This window comes from Ciconia boyciana, chromosome 4, assembly GCF_034638445.1.
Source record: "Ciconia boyciana chromosome 4, ASM3463844v1, whole genome shotgun sequence".
NCBI classification, from domain to species: domain Eukaryota; kingdom Metazoa; phylum Chordata; class Aves; order Ciconiiformes; family Ciconiidae; genus Ciconia; species Ciconia boyciana.
In genome coordinates, this window is record NC_132937.1 from 24,706,981 (window position 1) to 24,720,790 (window position 13,810).

The following is a 13,810-nucleotide window of genomic DNA, read 5'->3' on the forward strand; positions in this document are numbered from 1 at the left end:
ACAGACCAACTGAATGAGTACACTCATCGCACAGTGATCAAATTAACTGTTCAGCACTGACTTCTAGCATAATTGTTCAATGAACCTTTCTACTTTTGTTCAGAAGTCACATCTAACATAATGTTGGATAAAGCTGGAATCTTGCAGAAAAATTACTTCTTTCTCTCTGTAGCTGTGAAAAAGTATCTGATCAGTTTAGACAAGAAGTCTGAAAATCAAATACCTTAACTTTTATTTTCAGGCCAAATCCTAAAACTGAGATAATAAAGTTGCTATCAATTCATCATTACCATCAATTAGCCCAGACTTAAGACGATGGGGAAATCATGTGTGATGAAGCTGGTAACCTTCTATGATGAGATGACTGGCTTGGTGGGTGAGGGGAGAGCAGTGGATGTTGTTTATCTTGACTTAAATAAGGTTTTGATGCTCTCTCCCATGACATCCCCATAGACAAACCAATAAGAATGGACTAGATAAGTGGTAAGTGAGCTGGATTGAAACTGGCTGAACTGCCAAGCTTAAAGGGTTGTGATTACCAGCACAAAGTCCAGCGGGAGGGCAGTGACCAGCAGCGTGCCCCAGAGATCAATACTGAGGCCAGTCCTGTTCAACATCTTCATTAATGATCTGGATGATGGGACAGCAGGTTTGCACTGGGAGGAGTGGCTGATACACCAGAGGGTTGGGCCACCATTCAGAAAGTCCTTGATGAGCTGGAGAAATGGTCTGACAGGAACCCCAGGCAGTTCAACAAAGGGAAATGCTGCGGACAAACCCCAGCAGCAGTACAGGCTGGGGGCCGATCGTCTGGAAAGCAGCTTTGCAGAGAAGGACTTGGGGATCCTGGTGGACAAGTTGAACATGAGCCAGCAACATGCCCTTGCAGCAAAGAAGGCCAACAGCGTCCTGGGCTCCATTAGGTAGAGCAGTGCTAGTAGATCAAGGGAAGCGATCCTTCCCCTCTGCTCAGCCTGGTGAGGCCACATTTGTGATGCTGTGTCCAGTTCTGAACTCCCCAGTACAAGACAGGGATGAACTTACTGGAGAGGCTCCAGTATGATGTAGGGCTTGGAGCAACCACCATATGAGGAGAGGCTGACAGAGCTGGGATTGTTCAGCCTGGAGCTGAGAAGGCTCAGGGGGATCTTATCAATGTGTGTAAATACCTGATGGGGGTGGGGAGTTAAAGAAGATGGAACCAGACTCTTCTCAGTGTTTTCCAGGGAATGGACAAGAGGCAATAGGCACAAACTGAAATTCAATACATTTCATCTAAATGGAAGGAAAAAAAAAACTTTTTTATGATGAGTGTGGTCAAGCACTGGAACAGGTTGCCCAGAGAGGCTGTGGAGTCTCCATCTTTGGAGATACTCAGAATCTGAGTGGACACAGCCTGACCAGCCTGCTTTAGCAACTCTGCACTGAGCAGGGGGATTGGACTGGACATCTCCAGTGGCAACCTCAACTATTCTGTGCTTCTGTGTGTTTCTATGATGGCAAATAAATTGCTATGAATATGTCTTTGTTCCAATACAATAAAATTAGCACGTCTGTCTTGCTTGACATTTATTCTGAAAAACCTGTAAAAATGTTATGCCTTCAAATAATCTCCTACTGTATATTTCAAATAATCTATTATATGTTTATGGTCATAAAAAGATTTCAAAAATGTTTTTACTGCTTTTTTATTTCTGCTGAAACAGCTGAGGGGGCTCAGGGGAACTATACTCTTCCTTTTGCCCATCAAAAGGCATTTCCTGCTGAACTCCAGTCCCTTATTCATAAGCAAATCCAGTGATGCATATAGAGGTAGAGAGCTACCCATGACCTCCTGAACTGAAGGTAACAGGGATCCTACACCACTGTATTAAATAACTGCTCAACCTGTACAGCTGATAATAAATAGTGAAAAGAAGAATCTAGTTTGAATTTCAGATTGGAGATTACATTTTCAGAGACATAGACTGAGGTCCTGAATTTTGAGCACACTTGATATAAAGTCATTCCAAGTGAAATATTCAAAAAACCAAAATTCCTGTTCAGAAAAGAACAACACTTTTTGATAAGGTGCCATCTCTCTCTGAGATAACCATAGTTTTAACAACTGTTTTATTGCCACCTTTTGCAATGTTATGGCAATCTAACAATATTCCAAATATATTTCTTAAAGGTCTCCTTATTGGGATTGGGTGTTACACTGGAATTTCAGCACTTAGTAAAGAAACAAGTACTTCAGCCCCTAAAATCCCTGGAATCTGATAACTTGCAAATTGTATTGCCAGATGGCATTTCTTTTATTATAAAACAAAAAAACTAACAACAAACAGGTATGAATGTTGAGAAGCAAAACAAATCATTTGAGATATATTTGCACTTATATAGTGATCCAGGCTAGTGCTCCCAGCCTTTAACAAAAAGCATCTCTGCCAGAACCTTTTCCTTTCCCTCATGCTACTCCTTAGACCCCACAGTTCTGCTATTTTTCCCTCTCCTCCTCAGCCCTTAATGAGCAGAGGGGCCCTGAAAACAGAGGTGTCAAAAAGCCTGATGCTGCATATTGTCTTCTTTGTGTGCTGTGACCACTGTTCCTGCCTCCTGAAGCACCTTACCTGTTGGGAACCAATGCAACAAAAATTCATCTGCCAAACAAATGGGGCCAGCTGCACTACAGGATTGACTCTTGGCATTGGCACTGAAGGTTTCGAAGGCCAGATTCTACCATGAGTTTGATGCTAAGCACGTCCTTGGTGGGCTCCTACCACCACATGTCCATATGGCAGTGTCTTCATTGGCATTACACAGCTGGGTTACAGCTAGTAGCAAGCAACGCTCCTTTGTTGTCTACGCACGAAAAAAAGAGAACTGAACTGCAGCAGTGCATCACTATAAGGAAACTTCAGAGTAAGATGAAACAGAGAGGGACAGGACTGAGGTTAGAAAGTGATGCAAGGAAAGGCAGGCAGCTCCTATGCCCTGGAGAAGTGCTATAATGTCATTGAACACCGGGGGGCAACCAAGCACCCAGCCGTCGGAGAGAAAAGTACTTGATCCTTAGAAAGACAGCAGCCCCATTCCCTCTCCTCCTGGGAGCAGACATGGCCTTTGATAATTATCCTCTCAAAAAGCAGTCCGGTTTTTAGAAAAGGTCGTACATCTCTCTCCTTGAAAATAACAGGCAGGATCTGCTTATCTCAGTTTACTGTGCAATCCAGAGTGGAAAGCACCGAATTTTGTTTTCCCACTACTGCAAGTACTTACCTGGAGCAACACAAGGCAATACTCTCTGGTTTGATGTTCTGCATGATATGAAGTCATTATCTTTAATACACAGGTAAAATATTAATACATGGGGAGGTAAAAAGTTCATTTCCAAGAAGGAACTTTAGGAAATACAACTGATTAACACACCTTGCATACCTAAAGGAGCAATGTATAAAACTGAATACACCGTAGAAGGCAAAAGAATTGCAAATCGCTTTTCACAGTTTAGTCTTAGACAAGTGGCCCTGAACATTTGCTGTTTAAATAAACAAAGAAGGAGCAGCTAGGGAATAAGAAACAAATGCTGGAAACTTAGAGGGAAAAGTTTTGTTTTATAGATCATTTTTATAGCTTTATCATGCCAAAAATGATTTGAAGACATTTTACAGCAGTTGCTTCATCCTTTTCCTCCATGAAGCAATCCTTCTACAGTTCAGAAATACCAAATTTCATCATTACCACATCTCCTATTTACACCATTCTCCCTATCTTTTGAGATGCTGCAGGGACTAGTGCCAGTTCATGGGCACAGCTAAAGCTGTGAGGTCTGCCAAGGCAAAGACATTTATGATTCATCCTGACTTGTGTAGTTTATCTGGAAGAAAAACTGTCTCCCACAAACCACCTGAGTTGCTTGTTTTCAAGGAAGTCAAAGAAACTCAACAAAATTGCTGTGAAAGAATGAAAATTGCAAAAAAACCAACTGGGATGTTACAAATACTGCAAGTCCTCTAAACAAGAGAACCAAAACTTCCTTGAATGGTTTGCTTGCCTGCCATGCCTGCTTGTTAAATGGGAATAAGTGGCAGGTATTCGTAAGAGAAAGAAAAAGGGAAGTGTCATGAAGATAAGATGGCAGACTTGTTTCATGCCTTGCTTCATTCAGCCGTGACTAGGTCTGTTAAAGTGGGAAGGAGGTGGGGTTGGTTATCTCAAGACCTCTTGTCTTCATCTAAAGGTATCATTTGCATGAACACGATATAGAGAAGATCTGTGTTTATTTGATTTTACATATATGGAAATAAAACCAGATGAGACCCTGGTGTCCTGGTTTCAGCTGGGATAGAGTTAATATTCTTCCTGGTAGCTGGTATAGTGCTGTGTCTTGGATTTAGGATGAGAATAATGTTGATAACACAGTGATAATTTAGTTGTTGCTAAGTAGTGCTTACACTAGTCAAGGACTTTTCAGTTTCCCAGGTGCACAAGAAGCTGGGAGGGGGCACAGCCAGGACAGCTGACCCAACCTGGCCAAAGGGCTATTCCATACCATATGACATCATGCTCCATATGTAAACTGGGGGGAGTTGGCAGAGGGGCAGCGATTGCTGTGCAGGGCCGGGCTGGGCATTGATGAGTGGGTGGTGAGAAATTGCATTGTGCATCACTTGTTTTGTACAGTCTTCTTTCTTTTTTTTTTTTCCCTTCTCTTCCTCTGCTGTCCTATTAAACTGTCTTTGTCTCAACCCACGGGTTTTACTTTTTTTTTTCCCCAATTCTCTTTCTCATCCCACCAGGGCTCTGGGGGGAGGGTGAGCGAGCGGCTGTGTGGTGCTTAGTTGCTGACTGGGGTTAAACCATGACAGTCCTTTTTTGCTCTTTATACTGCTCAGCAAGCTTGGCTTGTTTGAGTTTCTGTTGTGTCCAACACAGCATATCTTTGGCCATCATTTACCAACTCCTCTGGGGTGCCACTTACCTGGGTGCCACTTACCTCTTGTTCTATACCATCTACATCATGCCCAGGTCCTACCCTTTCCAATATATTCCAATTAATCACCACAATTTTTCCCGTCTTTTGATATATACACACAGACATCGTTCCCTTGGTCTATGGGCCATCCCTCTAAAATGTCCACTGAGTTCATTTAGTCCATGACTTTGGGCTCCATCTGTCATAACAGTCCTTCAGGACAGGAGAGATGGTGTGTGGTGTTGGATTGTTGCATGGTGAAGCCATTTCTGGTTCCATCACCACTGCACTGTGCTCGGTTTCATCAAAATGCATTCTTCATTAATTTGGGTGATTCTTACTGTATACCATTGATATGGCATATAGCAACCATAGAAGTGATTACACACAGTGTGATATAGCAATTAACATCATGCCATTCAGTTCATTGGCTACTTTCACCCAAAATCAAATCCCCTTGAGGCACACATTGGACTTCGCCATCCTTTTGCATTACCCACCAAGTGCACCCAGGTCCTTGAGTAAAAGCAATCCCACGAATGGGTTTGCCTTTGCCCGAGGCAGGAGTAACCCAGACTGTCTTCCCCAGCATATTTTTCGGTGCAGTACAGGGACTCTATTCCCTCCTACAGTATGCAAAAGTTTTGATTGGGCAGGGCCAGCTCGATTGGCAGATCCCCTAGTGTTGACTAACCAGGTGGCCTTTGCTAAATGTGTATCCCAATGCTGGAACGTCCCAGCACCCGTTGCTCTCAGTGTAGCCTTTAACAGTCCATTGTATCGTTCCATTTTCCCGGAGGCTGGTGCATGATAGGGGATGTGATATACCCACCCACGTGGGCCATGCTCTTTGGCCTGGGTGTCTATGAGGTTGTTTTGGAGATGAGTCCCATTGTCTGACTCAGTTCTTTCTGGGGTGCCATGTTGCCACAGGACTTGCTTTTCAAGGCCCAGGATAGTGTTCTGCGCAGTGGCATGGGGCACGGGATATGTTTCCAGCCATCCGGTGGTTGCTTCCACCATTGTAAGGACATGGCACTTGGCTCAGTGGGTTTATGGGAGTGTGATAGAATCAATCTGCCAGGCCTCCCCATATTTATATTTCAGCCATCGTCCTCCATACCACATAAGCTTTAACTGCTTGACTTGCTTGATTGCAGCACATGTTTCACATCTGTGGATATCGTGGATATCGCAACCTCTGTAATAGTGTCCATGGTCAAGTCCACCCCTTGATCACGAGCCCATCTATATGTTGCATCTCTTCCTTGATGGCCTGAGGTGTCATGAACCCACCGAGCTATTAATAATTCACCCTTATGTTGCCAGTCCAGATCCACCTGAGCCACTTCAATCTTAGCAGCCTGGTCCACCTGCTGGTTGTTTTGATGTTCTTCAGTGGCCCAACTCTTGGGTACGTGAGCATCTACGTGATGTACTTCTACAACCAGGTTCTCTACCTGGGCAGCGATGTCTTGCCACAATGCTGCAGCCCAGATGGGTTTGCCTCTGCGCTGCCAGTTGCTCTGCTTCCATTGCTGCAACCACCCCCACAGGGCATTGCCACCATCCATGAGTCAGTATAGAGGTGGAGCACTGGCCACTTTTCTCCGCCAGCAATATCTAAAGCCAGCTGGATGGACTTCACCTCTGCAAATGGACTTCTCCTTCAGCAGTTTCTGCGACTTGTTGTATAGGACTCCATACAGCAGCCTTCCACCTCTGATGTTTTCCTACAAGACAACAGGACCCATCAGTGAACAGGGCATATTGCTTCTCATTTTCTGGCAGTTTATTATACACTGGGGCCTCTTCAGCATGTGTCACCTGTTCCTCCGGCAATATTCTGAAATCCTTGCCTTCTGGCCAGTCCATGATCACTTCCAAGATTCCTGGGCGACTGCGGTTTCCTGTTCGAGTCTGTTGTGTGATCAGTGCAACACACTTACTCCACATAGCATCAGCTGCATGATGTGTAGAGGGGATCCTCCCTTTGAACATCCAGCCCAGCACCGGCAGTCAGGATGCCAGCAGGAGCTGTGCTTCAGTACCAACCACTTCCAAAGCAGCTCGTGCCCTTTCATATGCTGCCATATTTCTTTTTCACTTGGGGTATAGCGGGCCTCGGATCCTCTGTATCCCTGACTCCAAAACCCTAAGGGTCGACCGTGAGTCTCCCCTGGTGCTTTCTGCCAGAGGCGCCAGGTAGGGCCATTCTCCCTGCCTGCAGTGTAGACCACGTTCTTTACATCTTGTCCTGCCCAGACAAGATGGCTACTGCATGAACTATCTCCCGTTTAATTTGTTCAAAGGCTTGTCGTTGCTCAGGGCCCCATTTGAAATCCTTCTTCTTCTGGGTCACTGGATAGAGAGGGCTTACGATCAGATTAATTCGGAATATGCATTCTCCAAAAACCCACAACGCCTAAGAAAGCTTGTGTTTCCTTTTTGCTAGTTGGTGGAGACATGGCTGTTATTTTGTTGAACACATCCATTGGGATCTGATGACTTTCCATCTTGCCATTTTATTCCTAAAAACTGGATCTCCTGTGCAGGTCCCTTGACCTTACTATGTTTTATGGCAAAACCAGCTTTCAGAAGGATTTGGGCTATTTTCTTCCCTTTCTCAAAAACCTCTTCTGCTGTGTTGCCCCACATGATGATGACATCAATGGATTGCAGGTGTTCAGAGCCTCACCCTGTTCCAGTGCCGTCTGGATCAGTCCATGGCAAATGGTAGGGCTGTGTTTCCACTCCTGAGGCAGTTGATTCCAGGTCTGCTAGACACCCCTCCAAGTGAAAGCAAACTGTGGCCTCCACTCCGCTGCCAAAGGGATGAGAAAAACGCATTAGCGATACCGATTGTGGCACACCGCTTGGCTGCCTTTGACTTCAGGTCGTATTGAAGTTCTAGCATGCCCGGCACGGCAGCACTCAGTGGCAGCGTGACTTCATTCAGGCCACGATAGTCTACTGTTAGTCTCCACTCTCCATTAGACTCTTGCACTGGCCATATGGGACTGTTAAAGGGTGAGTGAGTCTTGCTGGTCACTCCTTGGCTCTCCAGTCGACAAACCAGCTTATGGATGGGAATCAGGGCGTCTCGGTTGGTGCAATATCGCCATCGGTGTGCTGTTGTGGTGGCGACCAGCACCTGTTGTTCTTCAGCCCTCAGCAACCTCACAACAGAAGGGTCCTCTGAGGGACCGGGCAAGGTGGACAGCTGTTTAATTTCCTCCGTCTCCAAGGCAGCTATACTGAAATCCCCCTGGTACCCTTTTGGGCCCTTGAAATACCCTCTCCTGAGGTTGTCTATGCCCAGGATGCACAGAGCCTCTAGGCCAGTCCCAATGGGGTGCTTTTGCCGCTCGTTCCCAGTTAAGCTCACTTCGGCCTCCAATACAGTTAGCTGTTGGGATCCCCCGTCACTCCAGAAATACAGATGGGTTCTGCCCCTATATAGCTTGATGGCATTAGGGTACAGTGTGCACCGGTGTCCACTAGAGCCTTATACTCCTGTGGGTCTGATGTGCCAGGCCATCGAATCCACACAGTCCAGCAAACCCGGCTGTCCCTTTCCTCCACCTGGCTGGAGGCAGGGCCCCTCTAGTCCTGGTCATAGTATTCGTTACTCACTTCTTGTAGATATGAGTCAGGAGTCCCTTCATTAAAATCAGGAGTAAGATCAGCCCTTCTACTCTGTCTGGGGAACTGCCCACTGGAAACTGGAGCTGCAGTTTTCCTGGAAGAACCCCCTTGTGTGATTGTTTTTCCTTGCAACTCACGTACCCATGCCTCTAGGGTCAAGGTAGGTTTTCCATCCCACTTCCTCAAGTCCTCCCCGCAGTCACACAGGTAAAACCATAGGGTGCCCCATGGTGTGTACCCACCGTATCCTCTCTCTTGAGCAGAGGAACATTTACTCCTAATAGCTGAGATACTGGTCCGTGCAGGTGGGGAGCAGGATCTATCCTCTTTGAGTTGCTGGACCACAGTTTCTCCACAGCTGAGACGAGGGAGGAAGAGAGACTTTCTTCATATTGCCGGAGTTGGCCAGCCAATTCATCCACTCTTTGCCCCTTTCCGTCTTTCCAGGTTATTACTGCCAATGAGCTGGCATACAACGATGGTGCGCTCCGTACCAACTTCTGCCACATGGGTCATGTGCACTGGACTTAATCTGGATCTTTGGATAACTGCTCATTGTCCAGGTCATCATAAATCACCTCCAGCACAGTGAATTCCCTCAGGTACTGGATACCTCTCTCCATGGTGGTCCACTTGCCTGGGTGACATATAACATCATCCTTGAAGGGATACCTTTCCTTCACACCTGACAGGAGTCGCCTCCAGAAGCTGAGGGCTTGTGGCCCTTTTCCAATCGCTTTGTCAATGCCCCCTTCCCTAGAAAGGGATCCCAGCTGCTTGGCTCCCCTACCCTCTAATTCCAGGCTACTGGCCCCGTTATCCCAGCATCAGAGCAGCCAGGTGACAATGTGCTTGCCTGGATGACGGCTGAAATCCTTTTGCATATCTCGCAGCTCACTCAGGCATAGAGATTGGGTGGTTACCGTCTTGTTTATGAGTTCTTCCTCTCCCTCCAAGGAAGAGGAGGAACCCTCCCACTGAGTTCTTCCTCGGGGGGAAGCAGGGATTTCTTCCTCTTCCTCTTCCTGTTCTCATGATGGCCCTGCTTTAGAGTAGTCTTTCTCCTCACTGCCAGGGCAGTATGCTTCTTCCTCCTGCTCCCTCTCAGGAGAAGCTTCTTCATCCCTTACTAAATGAGCTGACTTCCTCTTCCAAGATTTCTTCCTGTGTATGGGGGCGACTGATACTGCATGGGTTGGTTCTCTGGTTCAGATGCAGTGCCTGTTGCAGGGGTTTGAGTAGCCGCAGTGCCTGTCATGGGGGTTGGAGTAGTCACAGTGCCTGTCGCCAGGGTTGGAGTAACCACAGTATTCTTAAATAGTTGTTTAACCCTAAGCAAGACCTGACACACATTCAGGAGACATAGCAATAGGACCATGCTGGTTTGAACATCCCAAGGATATTCAAAATTCTCAAGAGCTATTGTCATTAACGTGGAGAAGAAGGGGAAGATGGAGGAAGGTGTCTCCTCCATAGGTTGGCTCTCTGAGGAGAAAAAGTAAAAAGTGTAATTATTAATAATTTCTGATAGATGGCTCCTGAAACACAGAGGTGACAGCAATGCTGAGTACAAACACAAGATTGATCCACAATCAACAATTTTATCATGCCATAAGCCAGTGTTACACAGTACAACAAAGGGATAACCTTACTCCACCTCCCAGAGGTAATAAACAGCACATAAATACTGATAAATGGTATATACAGCAAGTAAGGTGGTATATAACATGACTCTGGGAACAAATACCACAACTCTGAGAGCAAGTAAATCAACATTATGACCAGCAACTACTAAACTAGGATAATGAATGCTTATAACAAATTTGTTTTCATGCACTCTGGTCAGATCTGTTGTTATCTTAACCCTTCGAGCCCCATGTTGGGTGCCAAAAAGGACTGTCATGGTTTAACCCCAGTCAGCAACTAAGCACCACACAGCCACTCGCTCCCCCTCCCCCCCTCCCCCCCCAGTGGGATGGGGGAGAGAATAGGAAAAAAAAAAGTAAAATCTGTGGGTTGAGATAAAGACAGTTTAATGGGACAGAAAAGGAAGAGAAAACAACAACAACAACAATAATAATAATGATCAAAGAATGTACAAAACAAGTGATGTACAATGCAATTTCTCACCACCTGTTGACCGATGCCCAGCCCGTCTCCGAGCAGTGATCGCTGCCCCTCAGCCAACTCCCCCTGGTTTCTACACTGAGCATGATGTCATATGGTATGGAATAGCGCTTTGGCCAGTTTGGATCAACTGTCTTGGCTGTGCCCCCTCCCAGCTTCTGGCAGAGCATGGGAAGCTGACAAGTCCTTGACTAGTGTAAGCACCGCTCAGCAACAACTAAATTATCAGTGTGTTACCAACATTATTCTCATCCTATATCCAAAACACAGCACTATACCAGCTACTAGGAAGAAAATTAACTCTATCCCAGCTGAAACCAGGACACCAGGGTACTTCTAACTTTGAAACTCACATCATTGCAATAACAGCTGATATTAAGTACAATAACTGATCGTATTGATAATTCAAGTCCTGAACTAATGTAAAAGGACAGAAAAGGTGGAACTTCTTAAACTAGTAGCACCACAGTACAGTTCTTCAATGCCTTTAACATTTTTAACAGTTTAGTATTTCTATTGCCAAAAGAAATACTTATTTTATCCCTTCTCATGAATTAGTAACACTTTAGATTGTTTTCGGTAACACCTGAAATACATTTTCAGCTTCAGAATGAGCACCATCATAATTTTTCTGTTTTAAACACTGTTTTTCAAATTGTACATACTTTTTGTCTGCTTGCTATTTTTCATAAAGACCCATTAAGAAAGACATTATTTTGAAGTCTTAGAAACAAGTACAGAAAGTTTTAATTGAGAGATTTCCAAAGAAAAACTGACTATTCTGTTCTGTGTTGTGTAGCATGCAGTGAATTTTAAAAGGAGAGATCATGAGAAAGATGATAATGTGAGTTACTGATACAAGCCAGGATGCCATTGGCCTTCTTGGCCACCTGGGCACACTGCTGGCTCATATTCAGCGGCTGTCAGCCAGCACCCCCAGGTCCTTTTCCACCGGGCAGCTTTCCAGCCACTCTGCCCCAAGCCTGTAGCATTGCATGGGGTTGTTGTGACCCAAGTGCAGGACCTGGCACTTGGCCTTGTTGAACCTCCCACAATTGGCCTTGGCCCATCGATCCAGTCTGTCCAGGTCCCTCTGCAGAGCCTTCCTACCCTCAATCAGATCAACACTGCCACCCAACTTGGTGTCATCTGCAAACTTACTGAGGGTGCACTCGATCCCCTCGTCCAGATCATCGATAAAGATATTAAACAAGTCTGGCCCCAACACAGTGCCCTGGGGAACACCACTTGTGACCGGCTGCCAACTGGAGTAAACTCCATTCACCACCACTCTCTGGGCTCAGCCATCCAGCCAGTTTTTTACCCAGTGAAGAGTACACCCGCCTAAGCCATGAGCCACCAGCTTCTCCAGGAGAATGCTGTGGGAAACCGTGTCAAAGGCTTTACTAGAGCCCAGGTAGATAACATCTACAGCCTTTCCCTCATCCACTAGGCGGGTCACCTGGTCGTAGAAGGACATCAGGTTGGTCAAGCAGGACCTGCTTTTCATGAACCCATGCTGGCGGGGCCTGATCCCCTGGTTGGCCTGCACATGCCTGTTGAGTGCCCTCAAGATGAACCACTCCATAATTTTCCCTGGTACTGAGATCAGGCTGACAGGCCTGTAGTTCCCCGGATCCTCCTTCCGGCCCTTCTTGTAGATGGGCGTCACACTGGCAAGCCTCCAGTCGTCTGGGATCTCCCCAGTTGGCCAGGACTGCTGATAAATGATGGAGGGTGGCTTGGCAAGCTCCTCCACCAGCTCCCTCAGTACTCCTGGGTGAATCCCTTCCGGCCCCATAGACTTGTGAGTGTCCAGGTGGTGTAGCAGGTCGTTAACTGCTTCCTCCTCGATTACGGGGGGTTTATTCTGCTCTCCGTCCCTGTATTCCTGCTCAGGGGGCTCATTCAGTTTTCTCTGAATAAATTTGTAAATAAAAGCACTGATATACGTGATGGTCACATCTCTCTCCCCTCTGCAGGTTCACAGTTCTTGTTATGATGCTACAGATCTACAGTCACTCCATAGGCCTGAATCAATGCCAGCTTTCTCTTTCTGTAACAGAGCAGAGATAGCACTGACCACTCAAACTTCAATGTTCTGATGGCATTAAACCTCAAAGAAAATATTGACAAAGACACAGGTAGACATTGCAAAATTCCTTTTCCAGCCTCACACCGGAATTGGAGCTTTATGTCCCCAGCTCCTGGAGCATGGGTTTACATGGTGCTTCAAGTCCTGCAGTCCTATAAAACCAGATGACCTCCTCCTTTCTCTATTTTTATGGCTCCACAGAAGCCTTGCTTTTCCCTTAAAAATTCCTCCTCCCAGGAGATACTGAGTTAATAGAAGTTAGTAAGTTAATGATGGCATAAAGCGAATTGAGAAGACAACCATCCTTCATTTTCTGGCCTTCTCCTGTTTGTCCCGGCCGAGACCCTTGTGCTCCAGCCATCTCAGCACCTACCAAGTGTTTCAAGCACAGCTCGGGGGCTCAATGTTCCAAGCTTTTCTCTTCCATGGGTGTGACATGAGGGGGATTCATGAAGAGCCGCAAATGAAATAAACCATAAAACATGGCTTTTTCATAAGGCAGGATGAAGGAGCTGTGAAGAAAGGTAAGGTTTGCCATGCACTGAGCCCCATTTTGGGCCTACAGTGGAGACACAACCATCAACAAGAAAAGGTAGCTGAGGCTGCCATGGGCTTGTTATAATTAATAAGAGTTTGCCTAAGGGAAAATTGTTTTTCCTGTGAATAAATTACTCACTCTACTCTTGAAAACATACAGAAAGGATGAAGTTGGTGCATCTCTGCAGAGGCACCTTATGCTCAAATCTAACGATTTATTTGTGGTGTTGTCAGTTCGTATCACACAGAGCTTCTAAGAGCTGATCAGCTCAACAGTGCATGTGACTGAACAGTGTTGATTGTACAAGTGCAACATATTAAAAAAAAAAAAATCAAACACCATACCTGACATCAGTCTCTCTGTTCATTAACAGTATTACATTAGCAGATTGCTTTATATGGCTTAGCATATAACATAGCAAATGGGTATGACAGTTTGCAGGATA